Source organism: Papaver somniferum, chromosome 7 (assembly GCF_003573695.1).
Source record: "Papaver somniferum cultivar HN1 chromosome 7, ASM357369v1, whole genome shotgun sequence".
NCBI lineage: Eukaryota > Viridiplantae > Streptophyta > Magnoliopsida > Ranunculales > Papaveraceae > Papaver > Papaver somniferum.
In genome coordinates, this window is record NC_039364.1 from 256,520,763 (window position 1) to 256,543,560 (window position 22,798).

Below are 22,798 nucleotides of genomic sequence, written 5' to 3' on the forward strand. Positions count from 1 at the left end.
GGGTTGATAGCTTTGTTAGGAAGGTTTAACTCGCACTCTTCGGATAAGTGTAAACACTTTTTCAATATATTAAAGAAGGGGGGAAAATTTGAGTGGATGGAAGAATGTGATAAAGCATTGCAGAGCATAAAAAATTACATTGTGAATTTATCCATTATGCAAAAAGCGAAGCCGGGAGAGGAATTGCTACTCTATTTAGAATCAACATCGCATGCATTAAGTGCAGTATTGTTACGTTCGGATGAAGGGGTAGAAAAACCAATATATTATATAAGTAAAACTTATAACTCAGCGGAGAAAAATTATTCAAAAATTGAAAATTTGATTCTCGCACTGGTGTATGCATCATTCAAGCTTCGGATTTACTTTCAAGCTCATAAGATTAAGGTATTAACAAGGGTACTAATTGAACCAGTAATGAAGAATTCCAAAAGATCAGGAAGGGTTGAAAGGTGGCATGCACAATTAGGAATTTATGAAATTGGTTATGAGATTTTATCTTCGCCAAAGTCTCAAGTTATCGCAGAGTTCCTCGCAAAATTTCCGTTAGAAGAAGATGAATATGTAGAAGAAATTATCGATGTCGATGAAGAACACGGGAATCCTAAAGACTTATTAACTGATCGGAATTCAAATAGATGGGGAATATTAGTCGATGGGTCATAAAATTGAGAAGGGAATGGTATTGGTATTGTATTCATTTCACCAATAGGAGCGCGAATGGCTTACTCATTCAGATTAGGTTTCTCATCCACAAATAATGAAACTGAGCATGAGGCAGTTGTACATGAACTAAAACTAGCAATTGAAATGAAGATAGAAGATGTGCGAATAACTAGTGATTCACAGTTGGTAAATCTTCAGATATAAGGTACATACAGTACCAATGAATTATCTTTGCAAAGATACAAGAAGTTGGTTATGGATTTATCAGTGCGAATTCCAAAAATAAGTTGGAGATATATATGCAGAAAGGATAATAGACTTGCAGATGCATTGGCCTTCATACCCTCCATGTTAATATATCCAGTTGCAAGGTACATAAAAATACAAACACTCTTTTTACCATCTATAGAGAAAGGAGAAGAAACACAAGCAGATGTGATGACAATAGATGATATGGAAGAAGAAAGTGTGAGCGAAGATTAAAGATTGGAGGACTGAGATCCATTTGTATTTAGAAAAGGGAGAAGTACCGAGAAAAAGATTAGTAGCACACAAGTTAAAAAGTCGTGCGACAAATTACGTATTAAGGGATGGCGTGCTTTATAGAAATCATTTCTTGGAACCTCGCTCAGATGCCTCACGCGGAAAGAAGGAATAAAAATCTTAAAGACATTATATTATGGAGATGATGGTAATCATAGCGGGGGAAGATCACTCGCATATAGATCAAAGATACAAGGCTACTATTGGCCGTACATGCATGAGGATGCAAAACAAGTCTCAAGGAGATGTGAAGAATGTCAACGTCATGGCAAGAAGATACATGCACCTGGAGCGATGTTAAACACATCAACAAATGTGTGGCCCTTCGAAAAATGGGGAATTGACGTTGTTGGACCGTTTATACCAGGACCAGGACAAAAGAGATACTTAATTGTCGCAACAGATTGTTTCACAAAATGGGCAGAAGTAAAAGCAGTTCAGCATATTCGTGATAAGGACATATTCACATTCATCTTTGAAAATATTTTATGCATATTTGACATTCCCGCACAGCTGGTATCTGATAATGGGAATCAGTTTGAGGGCGAGAATATAGGAATGTTTCTTAGTGCTTTCAAAATTCAAAGTGGAAAATATACTCCTTTATATCCACAGAGCAATGGACAAGTAGAAGCAACAAATAAGACGATCGCAGACAACTTAAAGAAGAAACTAGAAGGGCGCAATAAAGGGTGGTGCGAACAAGTACATAATGTAGTATGGGCCTACAGAACAACTAGGAGAGAAGCGATAGGAATATCACCTTTCTGTTTGACATATGGGGTAGAGGTAGTGTTACCAACAGAAGCCATCATTCCTACCACAAAGAAAGAAGCTTGGGATAAAAATCTAAGTGCAAATCTAATTTTAACAAAACTTGATGATTTATAAGAAGCAAGAGAGATTGATTCGTAGCATATGGAAAATAATCAAAAAGACTAGCTCGAGAATACAATAAACGTGTTAAAATAAGAGAATTTCAACCAGGCGAATTGGTGTTGCGAGAAACTCTAGTCTATCAGAGAGGAGGAGATGGAAAATTGGAAAAGAAATGGGATGAACCCTATATAATAAAAAAGGATAGTTGGAAATGGATCTTATGAGTTAATGGGTCCATACGGAAGAAATACAAGTTGAAAACTAGATCGTCCTTGGAATAGGTTATACTTGAAGAAATACTATCCATAGAAGCTTGCGAAATAAATCGCACAATTAAAACGAATGTGAAGTTAAGAACATGAGTTCATATTTTTGAACAAGGATGTAACATTAAATCTAATAAATGAGTGCGAAAATTTCTTTTAAATACAAGAAATTTTTCTTTAGATAAAAGCAAAATAAGACCTTGATATAAGGCAACAAAAATGATGATTTTTATCAGATAAACTAGGAATCTGAATGTGGCGTGCAACCTAGTTCGCATACATGAAAGAGGCAAAAAATTAAGACATATCGCACTTCATAGTCGGAGAAACCTAGAAAGCGTGACTCAAGGGAAAGCTATACCGACCCTGGAACTTGAGTTATGGAGATTTGGGGTGAGAACAAACGAAAATGCCCATCCAGGAGAGGTACCTTAAATTTTCAGTCTAAGATAATAATCTTAGATTGAGAGACTAAGGTGAGAAAGTCTCTCCTAAGGAGTGCAGAAACTCGATCAGGGCGTCGAGGTACACGGTTGATTCAAGAGTGCCCGGGGAGTCTGGAGCGTACCCTGCCACTCTTGACAAGTCCTGACTATGATGCACTCGGTCCTAAGATACCCAACTTAGGGTGCGGTCTCGCAACATAAACCTTATCCGTAGTGGGATGTGAGACTGCGAAATCAACTGGTTGTTGAATTACCATATGGGAAGAGTCATACCCTTAAACCGGTAGAGGTAAGCTTCCTTGAAGGGGTAATTGGGGGGAAGATAAGGACGACACCCTCCATTAGGGAGCTGAATTGTGTCAAAAGACGTAAATGTCATAAGACTTTTTACTCAAGGGAGTATTAAGACTTATCATATTCATGCGATAAAACCTGAAGAGGAAATAATACAAGAAAAAGATAAGATGAGATCAACGGGTCGATACACTACAGTGTAAAAACCGCCTGCGATCTCATCACACAGAAATAAGGCAAGGTAAGACATTTACATAGGAAGGCAAAATAAGACCTCATGAGAAAGAATATATACAAACTAATGATTGTTTTGCAGGAAATTCAAAATTCATTAGATCCCACACTTATTTCGTGCAACAAATATAATAAGAGGCAAGTATAGGAATTGACATAATAAAATATTATATTCCTTGTAACAAACAAGTTCAAATTGTATCAAAACAAAGAAGGGAAACACTGGACGAAAAGAAAATTAAACATGTTCAGCAGCTACATCTTGTTCGACCAAAGACTTTTCAGCATCAGTATTGGGTCCAGGATTCTCAATTTCAGCATTAGTTTTATCAACATACTTTTCCTTGTCAATTTGATCCTCTTCATCCTCTTGATCATTCTCATCATCGTTCACAAATTCATAATCACTATCCGGTTCAGGGTACTCTTCATCTTCGCTTACATTAAGAGGAGGAATCTTTACTGCAGGAAGAGAGTAGCTTAGAAGAATTCCATTAACTACAGATTGAGCACGAGCATGAGCCTTGCGAATAGCTCCCCTTTCAAGGTTTCTAGCATTGATCTCCAAAAAAGATTGTTGATGTGCGAGTCTTCTTCGCACTCTTTCTCGAGAAGCAGAAAGAGAAAGTTCAAGGTTCGCATAAGATGCTTCCAGGTTCAACCTCTCTTTGTGAACTTTGGATAAATTTGATCTCAATTGAGCAATAGTAGATTGGTATGACCTTTCAGATTCTGCGAAGAATAATAAATTATCAAAATTGGAAATAAAGCTCGCACTAATGAAGTTCAAAGAAATAGTTAAACAATAACAAGACAGTCAACTCTAAATGACTACCTTTGCAGGATTTTGAAAGAAGAATGTTGTTATTCTTCATACTTTCCATATCTGTATCAAAATCGTCACCAACTGAACCATTAAGACGGGAGCGAATCTTCTTTTCATCAGCAGAGAGAGACTTAGTCTTTTTCTTAAGAGCATCATGAGAATTCCTTAATTAATTAAATTGTTCTTGAAGCTGATTCTTCTTCACGGTCAAACTTATTTTACTTTGAATGATTTTTTCATTCTGGGTCTTTAATTCCTTAAGCTATGTCTCATGCTGTACTTCAAGTGAACTAAGAGCTCGCGCTTGATCTACGTTTATTTTATGAAGAATTGAATATTGATGCGAAAACATCGCTTCTTTTCTTAAGAAATAATGCTTCTCCCTAGAAAGGGTAGATTTTCTTCTGACAAGGTTTCATGTATTAGATCAGCATTACGTGACAATTTAAATAAATGGGATATTTGACTATTTAATACTTCAATTTCTTGAATGAGATGGTTATTTTCATGGGTTAGATTATTAATCTGATCAAGTGAATATGAATGTCGATTGTTTAGTTGGTTTAACTGCGTCTGCACTTCTCGTTATTCGCTTGAGTATCCTCAGCAAGAAATTGAAAATTATATCTCTCCGAAACTCGATTCTGGTTTAAATCTTAATAAATGAATGGAGAAATTTAATAAATATTGGTAAGAGAAGAAATATATATTATAGGATACAATAAGTAAAGGAGAAAAAGTTACCTCTAAGTTCTTGGTTTCGGTTGCGAAGGTTTTCAGCATCAAGATTTTCAACTTGAAGTTCTCCCCTCAGCTTCTGGACCTCTTAAAGTTCTACTTTCAATCTATTGACTTACTTCTCCAAGGAAGCATTTTTTTGCGAAAGTTCCAATTGAGAGCAGCTAGATTCAAAATGCCCTTCGTCTAGAATCATTCGACGATGAGAATCCTAAAGAAGAAAGAAGATAAGGATAAGAGATTAAGGTATTAAAGTTGAGCAAAAACATGAGAAAAGGTACTTACCAAGACATCTAGAGTAGTATGGAACCTTGGATCAATTTGAGAATGGATCTCATCTCTTGTAGCTTTATCAGAGGGAAATTCACATAGAAGTTTACTCAAAGCAGAGCAAATGTGAACTTTGCAAGAGAGTTTGAGAAGCGAAGTTCACACTATCCCAAGCTTTTTTGTTAAGACAAAGGGAATTTAATAAAAGATAAGAAGATGAGGAAGAAGGGATGGATATAGGAGGAGAATGAATAGTGAACTCTGTAGGGACATATATATTAGCATAATTTGGTTGTGAATCGGTATGGATGGATGAAGAAGAAGTCTGATTCGCACCCAATGAATTTGAAGAGGCAATAGTAGGGGCATCTTTCATACCTTGATCAACAACAGTTTCCTTTTCACCAGGAAAAATTCTTCAAAGGTAATAGAAGCGTTCGCATAAGAAGTTTGAATTGTTGATATAGGAGTGGCAGAAATATTCACATCAGAAGTTTGAATTGGAGTGACGGAGGTATTAGTATTAGAAGTTTGAATTGTTGTTAAATGGGTGACGTCTGCGACATCAAAATCAAGAATAGAAAGATTTGACTTAATTACTGTAGGCTTGTGAGCTTTCTTACTCTTTGGTTTCTTGCCACCACCCATCTCACAATCGGAAGCCTACGAAAACAAAGTAGATAAGAAATAGAGGCAACAATATTGTTTAGTAAAAATTGGATATTTCTTACTTCTTTGTTGTGTGAAGCTTTCCTCTTCTGAGATTCTTTATTCGCATCGTCTGAAGAAGAATTAGGATTTTGAACGGTTATCATGAGGGCGCTTAAAGAAGAGTTTTTCCTGCAATAGTATGGGAATTAGGGTAATAAAAAAGATAATAATTATAATCAAGAATTGTGATTATCGGAAGAACAAAAGGATAAATCTTGAAAGAGGAAAACAAACTTTGCATTTTTATCCACAGTTGCAGAAGAACAGTAGCAGTAGAAGCTGAAGAACATCAACAGATGAAGCAAACAGCGGCAACAAACAGAGGAAGAAAGAGAAATTTTAGTGAAGAAGAGAATAAAAGAAAAGGTTATTCTTTCTGAAAGAAATCAATAAATAGATGGGAGAGACGACCGGTTATAAACGGTTTGAGCCGGTAAAAAGGAGAATGATCGATACGTGTGAATAGATAAACTTGAATTCTGTAAAATTTTCGGCAAGGTAAAATGTGAAAATACAAGCTCATGCGATATTATAGGACTCTATAGAATAAGCGAAATGAGAAGAGGCAAAATGTAGGAGTGGAATATCGCACATACCAGTAACTATGCGAAACGAAGATAATCAGATATAAGCGAGGACTATCGCACACAACAAAATCGAGATGATGCATCAAATGATGTCAGCAGAGTCAAGAGTAAGGTGTGATGATCTATGCGAAGTATAGTCTATGCGAGAATGAATGAGTGTACATGAACGATTGCATCGTACAGTAAAATAGTGGATCTCTTAGCTGTCATCCACTATGAGGAATCTTATATAAAAGAAATAAGTAATCACATAGAGGAGAGATCTTTTAGTTAGTGCTAGACAAGAAACTAGGAGAGAGAAAGTTTATTTGGAGAGCAAGTAAAGTCATTGTAATCCTTTGTATCCAATTATAAACCTTGATAATTAATAAAAGAGTTCACTATGATTACTTAGGTTATTATTTAGATACATTGGGGTGTGGTTGTAGGTTTTCCTGCAACTACAACACTTTTCTGCAGTAACACAAGAAACTTGCTACTATTGAAGGATTTTTCTTTTATATTATGAGTGCATAAAATCACTTCGTCACGTGGACCAACTTGAGGGCTCAAATACCAGTTAGGAATATTCATGACGAGCATTAACAAAGTTTTTGTAAAGTGTGTTTCCAGCTTTCGAGACATCTATCCACTTAAAGAGAGGATGGTATGTGTAAAATTCCTGAAAGAGAATCGTGAATGGAAGACACGTAAAATGAAGATAAACATAAGGCCAAAGCTTGTTGTTGATTTTTATTGAAGTTGTTTAGTATTTTTTATTACTCCCTCAGTTCCACTTTAGATGATGTTTTTGGAGTTTTCACGCAGATTAAGAAATGAAGAGAGATATGAAGATTTTTCATCGATACCCTTGAAAAAGTCTTCAAACATTAATTTCTATTAGTGCATTTAAAGAAAAAACTTATAGTTCCAAGACAAAATATAACGGTGTAATTGGTAGTTTTGTGGAAAAATATGAAAACTTTCAAGTATTGTGGAACAAAAAGACCCTAAAACACCATCTAAAATGGAACGGAGGGAGTATTTTCTAAGTTTATATCTTGTAAAAGAATTGGCAATTAGGAGTGAGCATGGGTCGGTGTGGACCGGTTCTTAACTCATCCGCATCCAATCCAATTCACTAAGGATTTCAAATTTGGCATCCGCATCCAATCCAACATCCAACGAATTTGCATCAAATGGGTGCACGGATGAACGGATTGGGTGCAGATAATGCAATGGATTTGTGTTAGTTAAAATTTCTTAATGAAAAAATAAACCAATATAGATGACTTCTTGTAGAACCTACATATTGTTTATATGTATATAAATAAAAAAGTGATATGGACAACACTCCAAGCAAACACTTTAAAAATTCCAAAACTATCTATATATATTCTAGAAACTATATAAATGCGCTTAATCTAACGGATATGGATATCCAACGGATTTTCAAGGTTGCATCCGGGCCCATTCCATAATCCGTTAGATTTCAAAAATCTTATTCGCGTCCAATCCATTAGCGAACGGTCCGGGCATCCATCCGTAAAAATACGGTTGGTCCCGGTTAAATCCGCGGATTACGGATAAAATGCTCACCCCTATTGGCAGTAATATCAACGAATAAAAATATTTAAGTTTTAAAATAGATTTCCACTTCAGCTTAAGCGGTATTTAATACATTTTAAACTTGTATATATAACATCAAACCACATTTCAATAAGCGACGACAATAATATCAGATTACATCAAATCCAGCAATATTATTTCTGTAGAATTCAAAGCATTCAAAATGCTTATGCTTTCTTCCGTTTTTTTTTATTTATTTTTTTACGAGAAAGAATTTGATCAAAAAAATTAATGAGGAACACAGTATCCTCGGGTAACATGGTACAATTTTATGAGGATTTTTTATTTATTTATAGCGTTTAGAAACCTGGCTTGATTGGGGTATACCCAATAAGACAAAATCTGGTCATTATGAAGTAAAACCAAGCTACCCCTTAACCTTGTATTTTCTAAATGGCTAATATGCCCTTGTTTAATTAACACTAAAAATCTGATTAGGTTAATTAATTGAGTAGATTAAAACTTCTCAAATTATGAATTTGAGTAATGAAATTTTTGATTGAACTTTGGGAAGTTTTTTGATGAAAAAAAATTGTTTTGAAAAAATCTTTTGGAATGGAAATTAAAGCACACTACCCAAACACTTCTAAAGAGGGGATTGCAAAGCTGTTGCATGAAATAATACTCAAAATTAGATGAAAAATCAACACTTTCAGTTCTGAAAGTATGCAAAGTCGGCAAGGTCGACGGATGGAGAACATGCCGACTTTATTTTTTTGACACACATGAGATGACATAAAAAAAATTATTAGTCGGCAAGTTCATCAAAAAATACCCTGCCGGCTGTTGAGAAAAATGTATTAGTCGGCAAGGTCATCAAAAAATACCCTGCCGGCTGTTAAAAAAATTTGTTAGTCGGCAAGGTCTTCAAAAAAAAGCCTGCCGGCTGTTAAAAAAATTTGTTAGTCGGCGAGATCTTCAAAAAAAAGCCTGCCGGCTGTTGAAAAATTTACAGTCGCCATGGCTGTTATGAAAAGTCGGCAAGATATGCATGTTACGACCTTGCCAATTAAAAACACAGAAACCACAATTTTCGATTTTTAACCTAATATAACAATCAAATCACACAACACAGTGATGGGTTTGAGTTTAAACATCACTTATAATATTCTTTTCGCCGGTAAAGTCAATAATTTTTTGGAAAATCAAAGTTGAAGATTTTTATATGGGTTTGGTTGATGGAAGGCGCAGATGAAGAAGAAGAAGAGGAGAAAATTAAGACTTGTTGAGTTTTTTAATTTTAGGATTAATGAAATTAAGAAATGAGTTTATTTTTATTAATTAGTTCAAAAATATTAAAATAAAATCACCCTTTTTTAACCTTCCCTTGGTAAAGACATTAGATCCCTGAAAATTGGGTATTCCCCAATCAAGCCAGGTTTAGAAACATCATCTGCAGCATCATTTTGTAGGTCAAGTAAACAAAACTAGTCAAATAAAACCAAGGTGACCAAACATGTGGTATAAAAAATCCAGCCATATTATTTTTAATAAATGAAAATGTCGTTTAATTAAAAAGTGACATAAAAACCCCAAGTCAAATAATAATGTGCAAATTTAATTTTTATTAATTAAAAAAAAGCCAAACATACCCTTTTTACCTTGTCTTCTTCTTCTTCTCTCCTCTCTTTTTTCTATTTCTGCGGTCTTCATCTCCCCACCACCATTAACACCAGCAGCAACAAATATCTCTCCATGAACACCATCGCAAGACCTCCGTCACCACCAGCAACAACACCTCCGTCACCACCAGCAGCAACATCTTCGTCTCCTCCACGAAACCTTCGTCTCTTTTTCTTCTATTTCTATTCAGATCTATCACCAACAGTAGCTCTGCCACCATCAAACCAATCAATGTGTCCAGATCTTCCACCAACAGAACCTCCGTCTCCTCCATTAACACCATCATCACCTCCGTCTCCTCCATTAACACCATCATCACCTTCTTCTTCTCCGTCTACCGATTTTCCATCAACAACACCGCCTCCTCTTATTTTTGTTTTTCCCACCAGTACATCAGATCCGCCACCAACACTACTTCTACCTCCTCCTTTTATCATCTAAAACCACCACCAATACCTTCAAATCGGCCACCAACAACACCTCATCTACAATCAACACCAGTACCTGCAGATCCGCTCCCAACATCAGCTCCGCCTCCTCGTTCAATCCTCTACAATCACCACCACCACCTTATGATGTTTTCATCACCAGCAAATGATGATACATCTTCAAAGTCGAAATCAATATTGTGTTGGGAAATGACAGATTTATGATGAAACCAAAATTGGTTTCATCAAATTCTGACAGTTTTGGTTGGTGAAAACAGTAAACTAATGATGAAACCAAATTTGGTTTCATCATAAACTTGCCTATTTTCTGTCATGAAACCAAAGATTTTAATGATGAAAATTAAGTTTATGATGAAACCAAATTTTGGTTTCACCTGATTTTTGTCTAGTTTATTCGGTATGACTTGGAAGACGGCATCTTTGGTTTCATCATTGAAGTTATGTTGGTGAAATGACAATATGTGGTTTCGATTGTATGTACAATGGTGGTTTTGATTATATGTGTGTATGAATTGGGAGAATGTGTATAGCAGGGTCTGGTACTGGTACTCCAGGTATTGATGAAGAAGTTTTGTTGGTAGTGGTGGCCTTAACTGAAGTTATGGAAGTGATAAAGAATGGATTAACTGAGTAAGGGTGGTGCTAATGTAATGAGAGTTGTAGTTGAGCTTCAGGTGTTGCATAAAGGACAGGTATGAGTTACAATTAAAGAGGTGTATGTCTGCATTGTTAAAAGTGTAATGAACTGGCTGAAGTTGATGAAATCTAATTAGGTTTCATCGTATTTTTTTCATTTTGTTGAATATTAATATCTGTGAAGCTAATTTTTGATGGTGGGATACAGGTGGATTTTTTTTTGTTGAAACTGGTTGTAGTTGAGGGGTTAATGGTAGTGGTGGTTGTGGTGCTGGTGGTTGTGGCAGCGATGGGGGTGGTGCAGTTGACGGTGGTGGTAGGTTTCATCTTATTGTGGATTGTTTTTTTGTTGAAAGTAGTCTTAGTTAAGGAGGTAATGGTAGTGGTGGTTGTGGTGATTATGGTTGTGGTGGCGATGGAGGCGGTGCAGTTGACGGTGGTGAAAGGTTTCATCTTATTGTGTTTCATTTTTTCTTCTTCTTCTTTCTCCTTTCTTTTATGATGAAACCAAAAATTTGGTTTCATCTTATTTTGGTGAAACCAATTTTTGGTTTCATCATTTTTCTGGTGGTGGCACGGTGGTGGTCGGTGGCGGCGGCGGCGAAGGTGGTCGGTGCGGCGGCGACGACGGGCGGTGGTGGTGTTGCTGGTGGTGGGTTGTTGTTCGTGGTGATAATATAATAAAATTTAAAGGTTGGGTTGATTTTTATTTTTGTTGGGATGATTTAAATAGTAGAAGGATAATATAGACAGTTTATGTTAAACGGGGTTTTTGTGAACATTTTGTTTTGGTGGAGTTTTTATGCATGGATGTGAGACCTTTGAGGTTATAACTCGTGGACCGTAAAACATGAAACAAAATCAGATGAGTAGGAAGAGAGAGAGAGTGAGTGTATCTTTTCTCCCAAGGAACTGAAAAGATGGGATTTGTAATAAATGATGAACCCTGTTTTTGGACAGATAAAGCTGCATGCAGCTGATAGGACTTCCTCTGTTTTCATCTTCTTTTTTTGTTTGTACATGAATATACTACTAATAGTCAGAGTTTTGGATGATATCCCACAGGTACAATCAAAAGATATTTTCAAAACAATTTTCCAATCAGAAAAGTGGGTCCACTTTAGCATACATGATTGGTCCACCTGCCATTGTTAGCAAGCTCTTGAATAAAAATCTTCCCATGTTGTTACTGTATTTTAAAACAAAAAATGCTTTTTTTTTCAAAAAAGTCCACAGCACTGTGCTCTTGGACAGTCCAAATCATCCAAAGTACCAACTTGGTAGGTATTAATTGGGTCTAGTGTTCAGATCAGTGTAACATCATAAGACAGACCAAAAACAAAGGATTATGCACAGCCATGGATTAGTTAAACAAAAAGAAAAAGACAGCTAGCTAGGATGATATAGGATCAGAGTTCATCTCTCTCTCTAGCTACTCATTAATTATCACTACCCCCAAGAACAAACTTTACCATTTTGAGCTTCCATCCATAATAAAGCTGTTTTTCACAGAATTCAACTCAGAGAGCTAACTAGCAAACAAAACCATCTCAGGGTTTCTACATTGTGGAGAGAATTCCTGTCTGTGTTTTGGTGTTTTCATGGACATGGATTAATTTATTGTGAAAGTTATATTTGGCATCAGAGTTAAGTTAGCTGTCTTTAATACCAGTTAGATTAGGAAATCTAATAATATTAGCATTGTTAATTAGGTCTAGTGTTGTTACAATCCCTAGATTTTTACTTAAAATAATCAGATGAAAAACAAGGATTATCAAACAACATCCATATCTCTCTAGCTACCATATTCACTGATTACTACTACCCCACCCCAAGAAGAGAAAGAGAATCAACATCAACAAACTTTTTCCATTTTGAGCTTCCATCCAGAATAAAGCTATTTTTTTACAGAATTCAACCCAGAGAGCAAACAAAACCATCTCTGGGTCTCCACAATTCCTGTGTGTGTTTTGGTATTCTCATAGACAGAAAGATTTTACTAATAGATATAAAGATAGATAGATTCACTTAATTAGTTGTTTGGATGATTGATTACACATTGAAATCCATATCCTGATGATGATCATGAACCTCCTCTAAACAACTTGCAAAACCCCCTAGCTACTGAAATTAAAGAAACCCTAAAACAAAATGAAAAACTAGCTAGGAAGAAACATCAAAGGACAACAAACAACCTTGAGAAGACTAGCTAATTATGCATCACCACAACAACTGTAAGTAAAGTAAACCCCGTCCATTATACTGCTGATCACAAACAACTTCCTTCCTAGTGCCATAGTATAGTACTCATCCCATGAATGATCGACCTAACACTGAACGGCTGCTGCTGTTTGCCTTGAGATTGGTCACTTCAGTCTCAAGAGTTGCGATAAGCTCATCCCTGTTGTGTATCTGAGCATCCTGATCCTCGATCTGAGCATCTCTCTTCATTAGCTGCACATTCATCTGCTCAATCTCAGCATCCTTCTGCTGGATCTCCACATTCATTTGAGCGAGAAGAACATTCTTATCAGCAATATCACCATCTCTCAACTTGATTTCATCGTTCCTGGACTCGCTCTGTGCTCTCAGAGTAGACACTAGATCTTCAAGCGATGGCTGCTCCTCTACATAACAGAACTTACAGAAAGCACATATCATCATAGCAGCGACGGATCCAGAAACAACCAGAGATATTACTAGAGAGCTGTTATCCTGGTGAAGATAGGTGAAAAGACATGACGCCACATTGAAGATCGATCCACCAGTTACCACGGCTATGAGGTTGTCATCATCGTTGCGTCTGTATACCAGCTTCCGGAAAACAACTATTACGACCATGAAGCAGATGATAGCTCCTGAGAGTGAAGATAAGGAGAGAGAAACAAATCTCTTGTGATCCAGAAATAAGTTCCCTCCATACATCAATACAGAGAACATCAGCAGAGATAGTGATATAAACTTGATATTTGGAATTACACCCAGAAAACCTAACCTCCCTCTCATCCAGCCAACCAGAACAATGTATCGTTCCGGAAAGTTGATCAGATAAAACAGAACCAAGCCACCAGCAAACAACGATGAAGTACCACAGAAAACCTTTACATCTCTAAAGGTGGTCCCGAAAGCAGTAGATCGTTGGATATCTTCCATGGTGTGAGCAGTAGAGTTAGTCTGTTGAACTGAAACACCAGCTTGGATAGCAAAGATGAAGCTCAAGCAGCAGAGATGGCATCCAAAGAAAATAGCAAACAAAGAGTTTTTTGTTGGTTATGATGACTAAAGGTTCATTAGGGTTCATCATCATTTTGAGTCTGAGAGTTATTGGAGAAATTTAGTACAGGGGAGAGAAGAAGAAAGACAGAGAGAGAGAGAGTGTTTCAGTCGGATGGTGGGATAGGAGAGGAGGAGTTGTTGTACCTAGGGGGCCCTTTTTAAACCGAAACCCTAATGTTGTTAAATTACGGAAAGGCACTCGATCGGAACTCTCTCGAACCCCCTTTGAACATTCTAGAGGGTTCACGAGAAAAGTCTAGTCTTGATCTTTATATAGGCACCCTAATTTTGCTTTGGGCCTCCGATGAAGTCCATTATCTATGGACAGTGGAGAATTTTTGAGGCCAACTTTTGTGGGGATTACCTGGAGTAGATTAGCCAAGGTTATATCAACTTATCATGCACTTTGAAATACATAACCAAACATTAATCATACACACCAGAGATTTTGATTGCTTCAGTTCTGTAATTTTTATCATTTTTGAAATCCATTAGCTAGCTTTCCCAGCACTTGATACATTGAGAAGGAAAGTGGGAATTTAGCTATAAAAGGGGATACATTGGAGAAGGAAATTCTAAGTGTCCAATTTAGACTAGAGAAGCCAAGGCCCAACATGAATCTTGCAAATTCTAGCTTCCAAACATGTTTACCAAGTCTAAATGTGAAAACTTGAGATTATATACACAATCCAGTGTAACAGTCTACCACCATTACAGATAACAAACTCAGCCAATCTCCTCCAGCCAACAGCTGCGTAATCGCTTCAGAATGTAAACACAATCCTGCCAATCGGAGTGTCTTCTAGTCTTAATCTTCACTCCGCCAAGTGGGAATGCAGCGCCATTTGGCGGCTAACTAGAAAATGTTCACGCCATTCCTGGGAAAGAAAACAGGCTTCATCGGAATCGATAAACAGTAAATCTCTATCTCACCCTTCTATGGAAATTGGAAGCATAGAAGCATTATGCACCAAAAATGCTTACCGTCTTCATCCGAGCGCAAGAACCTTAAACACGCTCTGCGCATTTGGTTTCGAACTCTGAAGTAAGTACAATTGCAGCGGTTTAAACATTTTGGCCTGTCCTGATACAGGCAATAATCAACGGAAGAAACACCCCTTCAACTTTTGTATGGTGCAAAGGTTGGGACATGATGCCAGCACCAGCTGCGTGGACCATTTTCTTGTGCCATACTGAAACCAAAACAGACATGTAGTCTATTTAACAAAGGAATAATAGAGACATGCATGTTGTCAAAAAATAATATAAAAATAGAGACCATTAACATGCTAGGCAGCAGTTAAACCCTCCAACAGGAAACACCGACCACCAATAATGATAAGAACCAGTATAGTGTACCAGTGACAACCGGTCATGCCAACAAACAATGCTACATGTAGATTGGAGGTAGTACATATGGCATCGCATTTGACGGGATTAAAAATGGAATTGTCAAAGACACTTGATTGTAGTAGGCACATAACGACTACAAATGGGATCCAACTCCTGGTGCTTATGTGGAACAAAATGAATTAAAGAACAATGAAATGATACATGAAGAGAATTCTTACATAGTGCCGTATTGACATGATCAATAGATGCAACCACATGAACACCGGAACAGCTTGCAAGTCGAGCAAGTTACTGCTGTGATTCAATGTCACGCAACCCAGGTCCATCAGTATTGTGATAAAAACCACAGACAAAGCAATCATTTTCATCTGCATCAGTACCATCTAAGAATGCAAGAAGATCTTCCATGGATTGCAAACTGGAAGGTTTGTTGAATTTTCCTCTGCATCAGTATCATCTAAGAGTGCAAGAAGATCTTCCATGGATTGAAAACTGGAAGGTTGGTGAACTCTATATGTGCTCCCCCTAGAAGACCCACGTCTGGTCTTTAGCTGTTCCCACAGAATTTCAGCTTAGGTGGACACAACCACACATAAAAGAAATGCAAAAGTCAAATGAAAAATCCGTTTGACCAAACAAACATATACTTGTTCTTATATGCTCAAATGTAAAACATTTTTAATATTGAGTGACTGAAGATACCCGTCGACGACGATTACACCACAATCTGTCAACTTAGTAGAAGCAAAATCTTCAAGCAAAGCCTTTTATAAAATAACATTTACATCACATTGCAATGTATTTTACTAAACTGTAAATGAATAAGATATGTCAGACACAACTAACTTAGCATATAATGCTGACTTCCCAATTCAAAGAAGAAACAGGAAATCAACTTGGGGACATCAGCGTCTTGATCACTTTACATAATAAAATAACAATCCACAAAGAGAAGGGCTATGTAAGAAAACATGGTATAATTGAGAAAAATACCAGATGGTGGGAGTCATGGTAGCTTTTTTCAGCAAGTATTTCTGTTGCCTAATTACAAGGAGCATTTTCTTTATGAGGTGCCTATTTTCCTAACGAGTAATGACTGGCTGGCATCAGCTTTTTTCCATTATGCTTGTACAAGTATGCTGTAAAAGGAGATGAAAAATTAACCAAACAATTTTTTTCTATTTTTTTCCCATAATATGAGGGGCAAATGGACTTGTCACCAAACAATTAACACGGGGATGAAAAATTAACCTAAATTGTCCCTATATGGATGGATCTATGGTGCTTACATTTAAATACTACTGCTTCACAACTGTGAAACTTACTATATAATTTTGGGGGAATGGACATCATGAAACACCAGCGCAGGTTCAACTAAGAAAGAATAAATGTAACTGAAAACAAGAACCAGGATGTTGATTGAATACGAAGGAAAGGAAATGGCAACAGCGAGAGATGACATGGCACAAAGGGTGCGATAAAGACAACATTCTCAATCTAAGAGCTACCTTAAAACTAAACCACAAACTAATCTCTCATATCATAGCTTACACATTCTGTATATTCCACTGGACCACCCATAGGCTAAAAAGGATAAAAATGGAAGAAAATTTAAAAACTATCTTCACCACTGTCACAATGCTGCTACGTTTTCCATATACTTGCAAGCCATAAAAAAGGGGAGATGTCTCATCAAATTATCTATTCCACTAACAGAAAGAGTGTTACAAACATACTAGCTAATATCACAGTGAACTCCTCAGCCAAATATCCTAGGCTAAAACATGCAGTATTTAGTGCCTGGGTTATATTTGATCACAAGATAAACCATGTAGTGATCAATACTATGTATGCGCATGAGTACGGCTCTACAACATGTACAGACAGATATCTGGGAACGTTTGAAATACATATGAACCGGACCTACTAACCAAAAAGACAATATAACACATATCTTGCAACATTTTTGTACTGTTCAGGTAGATGATCCAAGTTCCAACAACTAATTCTCGGTGTAAATTTTTACTTGCCACCATAAACAAGGATTCGAAAAATATTTTTTTCTCATCAATGTCAAAGAAAATGTCGAGAACTAAACAGTGTCATCTTATATGTAGTTTATGGATCCGTTAAAAAGGAACGATTTCCAGATTGCACAAAGAACGAAAAGGGCATACCTTGGTTGTAAGAAAGTTCTTCATCGCAATTTCTTGATTTAGTCTTATTATAAGATCCTCCATGTCCGTTCTAGGCTTCTTGCAGTACCCAATTCCCTTGCATAGTGAGAAGAACTCTATTCATTTTCTGGCGCGGATCTAATGAAAGAACAGTTTGTGTATCTGGGAACTCCATTTCTGTTGTTAAGGCTTCTGCACTTCCACCGAATTCAAGGAAACCATCACCAAGTGAATCCCAGTATTGGATATTTCACAAACTCTAATGGAACTCATGTCACTTCCAACACTCTCCGTATAATGTTTCCTGCATGCCATGACTGGACAACCTACCATACTCATGTTCAGAAAGACAGTCCATCCTAAAAAGATTCAAGCTTGGAAACATCAGTTACATCTTTAACAAGAGCACTTTCTTGGTTGCATTGAGTTATGCCTTGGAAACCCTTTGGCTTCTCTAGCATATTTCTTCCCGTAAAAAAATCGTAATCATAACTAAACATGCTAAATGTGAGTGTTTCTATCAAGGAGGCCAAATCTTGATCAAGGTCAAGATCCATTGTACCGATTTCAGAGCTGTGTTCCCATACTTGGCCCGGTGTTCCAAGCTCAGATGCCTCACATGTACTATCACTTCCATAACCAGGAGCAGGCGACGAAGTACCAGCAGATGATTGCTGGCGTATATCTTGAAATGCTGATAAGAACAGTAAATTAGTAACATGGAGCAAAATCTTAACAACACAAAACTAGTCTGACCTATAAAATGGATAACACACAGAGACACAATAAAGAGATACATACAAGACCTAGCAGCAGCTTCATACAAAAGGATGCAAAATGCTTAAGGACTACTAGACCTCGATTACTTCCACTTCAGTTACTCACCACATCGAGCAATTTGTTGTGAAACTTAGATCATGCTCAACTACAATGAGAAAAACCAATTGAGAAAAAATACCAGAAGGTGAGTCATGCCAGCTTTTTTCAGCGTGTATTTCTGTTGCCTAATTACAAGTAGCATTTTCTTTATGAGGTGCCTATGTTCAGTGGCATCATTTTTTTCCCATTATGCTTACACAAATGTGCTGTAAAAGGAGAGAACCTACTTTTTTTCATAATATGGGAGCCAAGTGGACTTGTCACCAAACAATTAACATACTTGACCGTTCTTTCAGGGGGATGTAAAACTAACCTAAATTGTCCCATATGGACGGAAAACACAAGATAATTAGGTATATAGTTCCGTGGAAAACACTTCCACATCTCGACAATCTAAAATCGTCACAACAAGCACTATTAGGTTGTCACTCCCTGTACGACTGACAAAATCAAGGTCCTGCAACTAGATGGACTACAAAATCAATATCTTATATGGGGAAGCAAATGCACATCATCTCAAACTGTCAACAAACGATCAAGCCAATAGGATCACGACTATTTCAAATATTCCACTTGAGTGTTTCATACTAAAAATGATGTTCAAAATTAACTAAATAATAGCTTCAAATAAAACAGACAAAACATGGTTCCAATTATTTATCAAAGCGTATACTCAGTAAATTCAAATGAGGGTGCCAAACAATGGTAGGATTCCAAGTGTACAGCACCACAAAAATTATAGATGTACAAAGAAGATCAATATCAAAGTCCAATAAGGGGAGCATCAAAAATGCAAAAACAAATAACATTTTTAGCAACAGCATTTGTAAACTCAAGTACCCAATTCACTATGGTGAACTTACACATAACACATGGGATCAGAAAATTGGCAGTTACTCAGTACTTGAAATTGCAAGTCAGATGAAGCAATGTTTAGACTAAGGCCATAAATAGTAGTACCAATTATCACAATAAAGATCAATCTACACATACAAATCCACCACTAAGTTGGTATACATTTGTTTGGGTCATTTCATCAGTCAATTACATGCACATGAAAATCAAGTTAACAGGATTACCAGATCTTGGTGGCATACGACGAGAAGAAGCTGATTCCTGTGCACCAACAACAATTTTACTTGATCCCTTCGTTGTCTTTCCCATACAATTTTACCAACACACCTCAAATCTTGCTTCACAAACCCACCAACTAATAAGCACTACCTTGATCAATTGAGTGAAAATCTATTTCCTCCCAATAATTCCCAAATTGAAGAATAGAATATCAACTAACCAGAATGAACATCATGTAAGCATAGCTCAAAAAGCTCACCGATTTTCATTTTTAAATCATGTTTTTACTTAAGGAAAAGGCGAAGATCACCAGAAGAAACCCCACCGTCTGCTAGATTTTGTCTGTTTTTGTGTTTTATTTCTTGTTAAATGCACGTCGTTCCAGATTTAAGCAGCCAGCAAATTTTATAAATGCACCGTTGGAGCATCTCAAGATGTAAAAAATGACTAATTAATATTTGTTAACCCGTGTAAAAGTTTTGGAGTCTCACATTGCATCTCTGAAGCATCACAATTATGGATTAGATGATTATTTAGAGTTCGGGACGAATCTCACTATAAATAAAATCATAATAAGTTAAGGAAAGTTTAATAATAATAAAATAATTTGATTAATTAAAAGAATCCAGTAATTTCCGTTTTTTGAGCTTCTTTATATAGATAACTCTGTCAGAACATACCCTAAATTTAACACATCAATTTGAGCTACTTATATAGATAATTCTCTCTAAACAAACCTTAAATTTAACATAAAAAATCTAAAAAACTTTTTCCCCAAACTAATAATGGCAGTTAAAAGTCGCCATGGTATATTGCATGTATTAATCGATGCAACCCTAGTTGTGACGGACCGAAAAATTTGGTTCTAACGAACAGAGTTTCAGCCCGCTTGGCAGGCTACAACTTCCCAATGCCACTCAAGAGACTGGCCTTCAAATTGTTGGACCAAAACTCGATTTTACCAAGAAAATGTTTATCGATTATCAATCTGAGTAAGTATTCATATCAACATCTCATTTGAACCCAACAGTCACTAGCCATGCTCATCCCCTTAGGGACCTGTCAGTTTGTAGCTCATCCCCGAAGGAATAACAAATATGAACTATCTAGAAAGAGTTAATAGACATTTTTAGTTCGATTCTATGAAATTTGTGTCACCATGTACAACAACCATTCCTATCATATCATATGATTCACCCCGTGTAATAATACCTGCTTAACTCCCAAGCCTAGAAAGATGATATTATATATTACCTCAAAAGGTAGTAGTCATTTCTTGTCTTATGGGTTGTACAGTTATCAAAGAGACAACAATCATCTCTTCACCACTTGGTAGTATGAACATCCAATACTGCAACTACCTCTTACCAACGATACAAATTACCTCGACAAGATTGCAATCGTCTCTTAATTGTTGGTATGAATTGCCAGGCCGTAACCAACTCATTTCAAATGATATGAACAATAATGCAATATGTGTTAAACCGCAAAGTGGATGCATACATATCCTTCACAGTAAATCGAAAGGGATCAAGCACGACCGTAGTTCATCGTTGTTTGTTTAGATAGTATGAACTACCCAAAATGATAGTAACATATTTCTAAAATGGATAATATGAATTGCGTAGCAATAAATATTCCTAACTTAGGATGAACCCAACCATAAGTAAAAATCACAATAAAGTTTAAAGAAAATTTAACAATAACAAAAAAATTTGATTAATCACATGAGTCCAAAAAATTTCATTTTTTGAGCTCCTTATATACATAACTCCCCTTAAACAAACCCTAAACTTAGCATAACAAATTGAGCTTCTTATATAAATAGCTCCCCCTAAACATACCTTAAACTAACACAACTAAAATCGAAAAAGATTATTTCCCTATGTATCTATTGTAGTTGCAGGAAATCCTGTACTACACCCCTCATATGATTTCATCGTTGATCAACTCATTTAGGTTAACGCTTTTAATTTTATTGATTGAATTCTGAATGTTCTTACAAGACAAGGAAAATAAAGAAGATCAAGAATGATCTTTGTTCTGAACTCTCTCTCTCCTATTTACTTGTCTCTCACTCAAAAAAGATCTCTCTCTTCCTTTACAACTCCAATGACTATTTATAAGGAAAATACATAGTGGATGGCAACTAATCTGTCCTTTATTTTCGGATATGGTTTGCGACATTCTCGTAACCTTACAAATGTTGACTTCGCAAGCTTTCTAATTTTCGCGAGACTATCACATCTTTCTCATGATCCTTGCTGATGTCGTTTCTGAAATTGTTCTGCGACGCTTTTGTGCAATACCATTGATAACTTCGCTGAGACATAACTATTGCGAGATTCTGATCCTACATCTTGCCTCTTCTCATATCTTCTCTGAAAAGTAGAGAATGATGTGAGAACTGCCGCAACCGCTTATTTTCTCATATTCTGCATTTATCACACGTATTCTTTCTTCCATTTATTTCTCGACACGTCTTATGTAACCGTTACTTTTTGACCGCTTAAATCTTTCCGTATTAACCATGTCTATTTTCTCGAGGAAAAATTCCCTCTATATATATTTATTTTCATCCTCTTCTTATTTCTTTTTATTCTCTCTACAACTTCATCGTTCTTCTGCAAACTCCATTGTTGCAACTTTTCTTCTTTCTTCTTCAATCTTTTTAAATTCTTCTTCATCTTCAAATTAGATCTTCATAGTTCGTGATCTTCTTCAAGATAATTTCCCTGCTATCATTTTTCATGGATTCATCAAGGTTAGTCTTCTCTTTTCTTCCTTATAAGTTTTGTTGAAACTGATATATTTGAAATTGATCTTGTTTATTTCCTTATGTGATGTTGTTTATGTGATTCCCATACTCTTGTCATTTCAGCAAAAGTGGCTCCAACACTAAATTTTCAGTTCAGAATCTTAACAATCCCAAATCACAACATAAAGTTGTCGTTCATAAAAGAAAGTTTGCGAATGAGAAGGTAGTAAGAAACACTATCTTTTTCTAATAACAATATTGTTTCCTCTGTTTCTTATCTAGATTGTAATTCGCAGGGTGATAAAGATCTTCATAAACCTCACAAGAAATCTCGCCACCTCAAGGATGTTCCAACTTCTGTTCCCTTCCATCTACTCATTTCTTCCAAATCTCCTGCGACATCTTCGCAAGATAAACCTTTGTCTCCAATTCGTGAAGACGCTGCCTTTGACTTCATTTCTTCCAAATCTCCTGCGATATATTCGCAAGATAAACCTTTATCTCC

The 22,798-nt window shown here is 36.4% G+C and overlaps 1 long non-coding RNA gene across 3 annotated transcripts; it reads right to left on the bottom strand.

The window, feature by feature from the left end:
• Positions 1 to 14,498: 14,498 nt before the first annotated feature.
• Positions 14,499 to 19,870, bottom strand: LOC113300175. 3 transcript variants are annotated; one of them, XR_003335518.1, is made up of 5 exons: positions 19,541 to 19,870; positions 17,583 to 18,276; positions 15,624 to 15,956; positions 15,037 to 15,245; positions 14,499 to 14,930 (listed from the first exon to the last, which is right to left on the bottom strand). It is a non-coding gene; the product is annotated as an uncharacterized LOC113300175 (long non-coding RNA). The 3 variants fall into 3 exon arrangements; XR_003335517.1 differs by having other exon boundaries at positions 15,624 to 16,544; XR_003335516.1 differs by having other exon boundaries at positions 15,624 to 18,276.
• Positions 19,871 to 22,798: the final 2,928 nt, after the last annotated feature.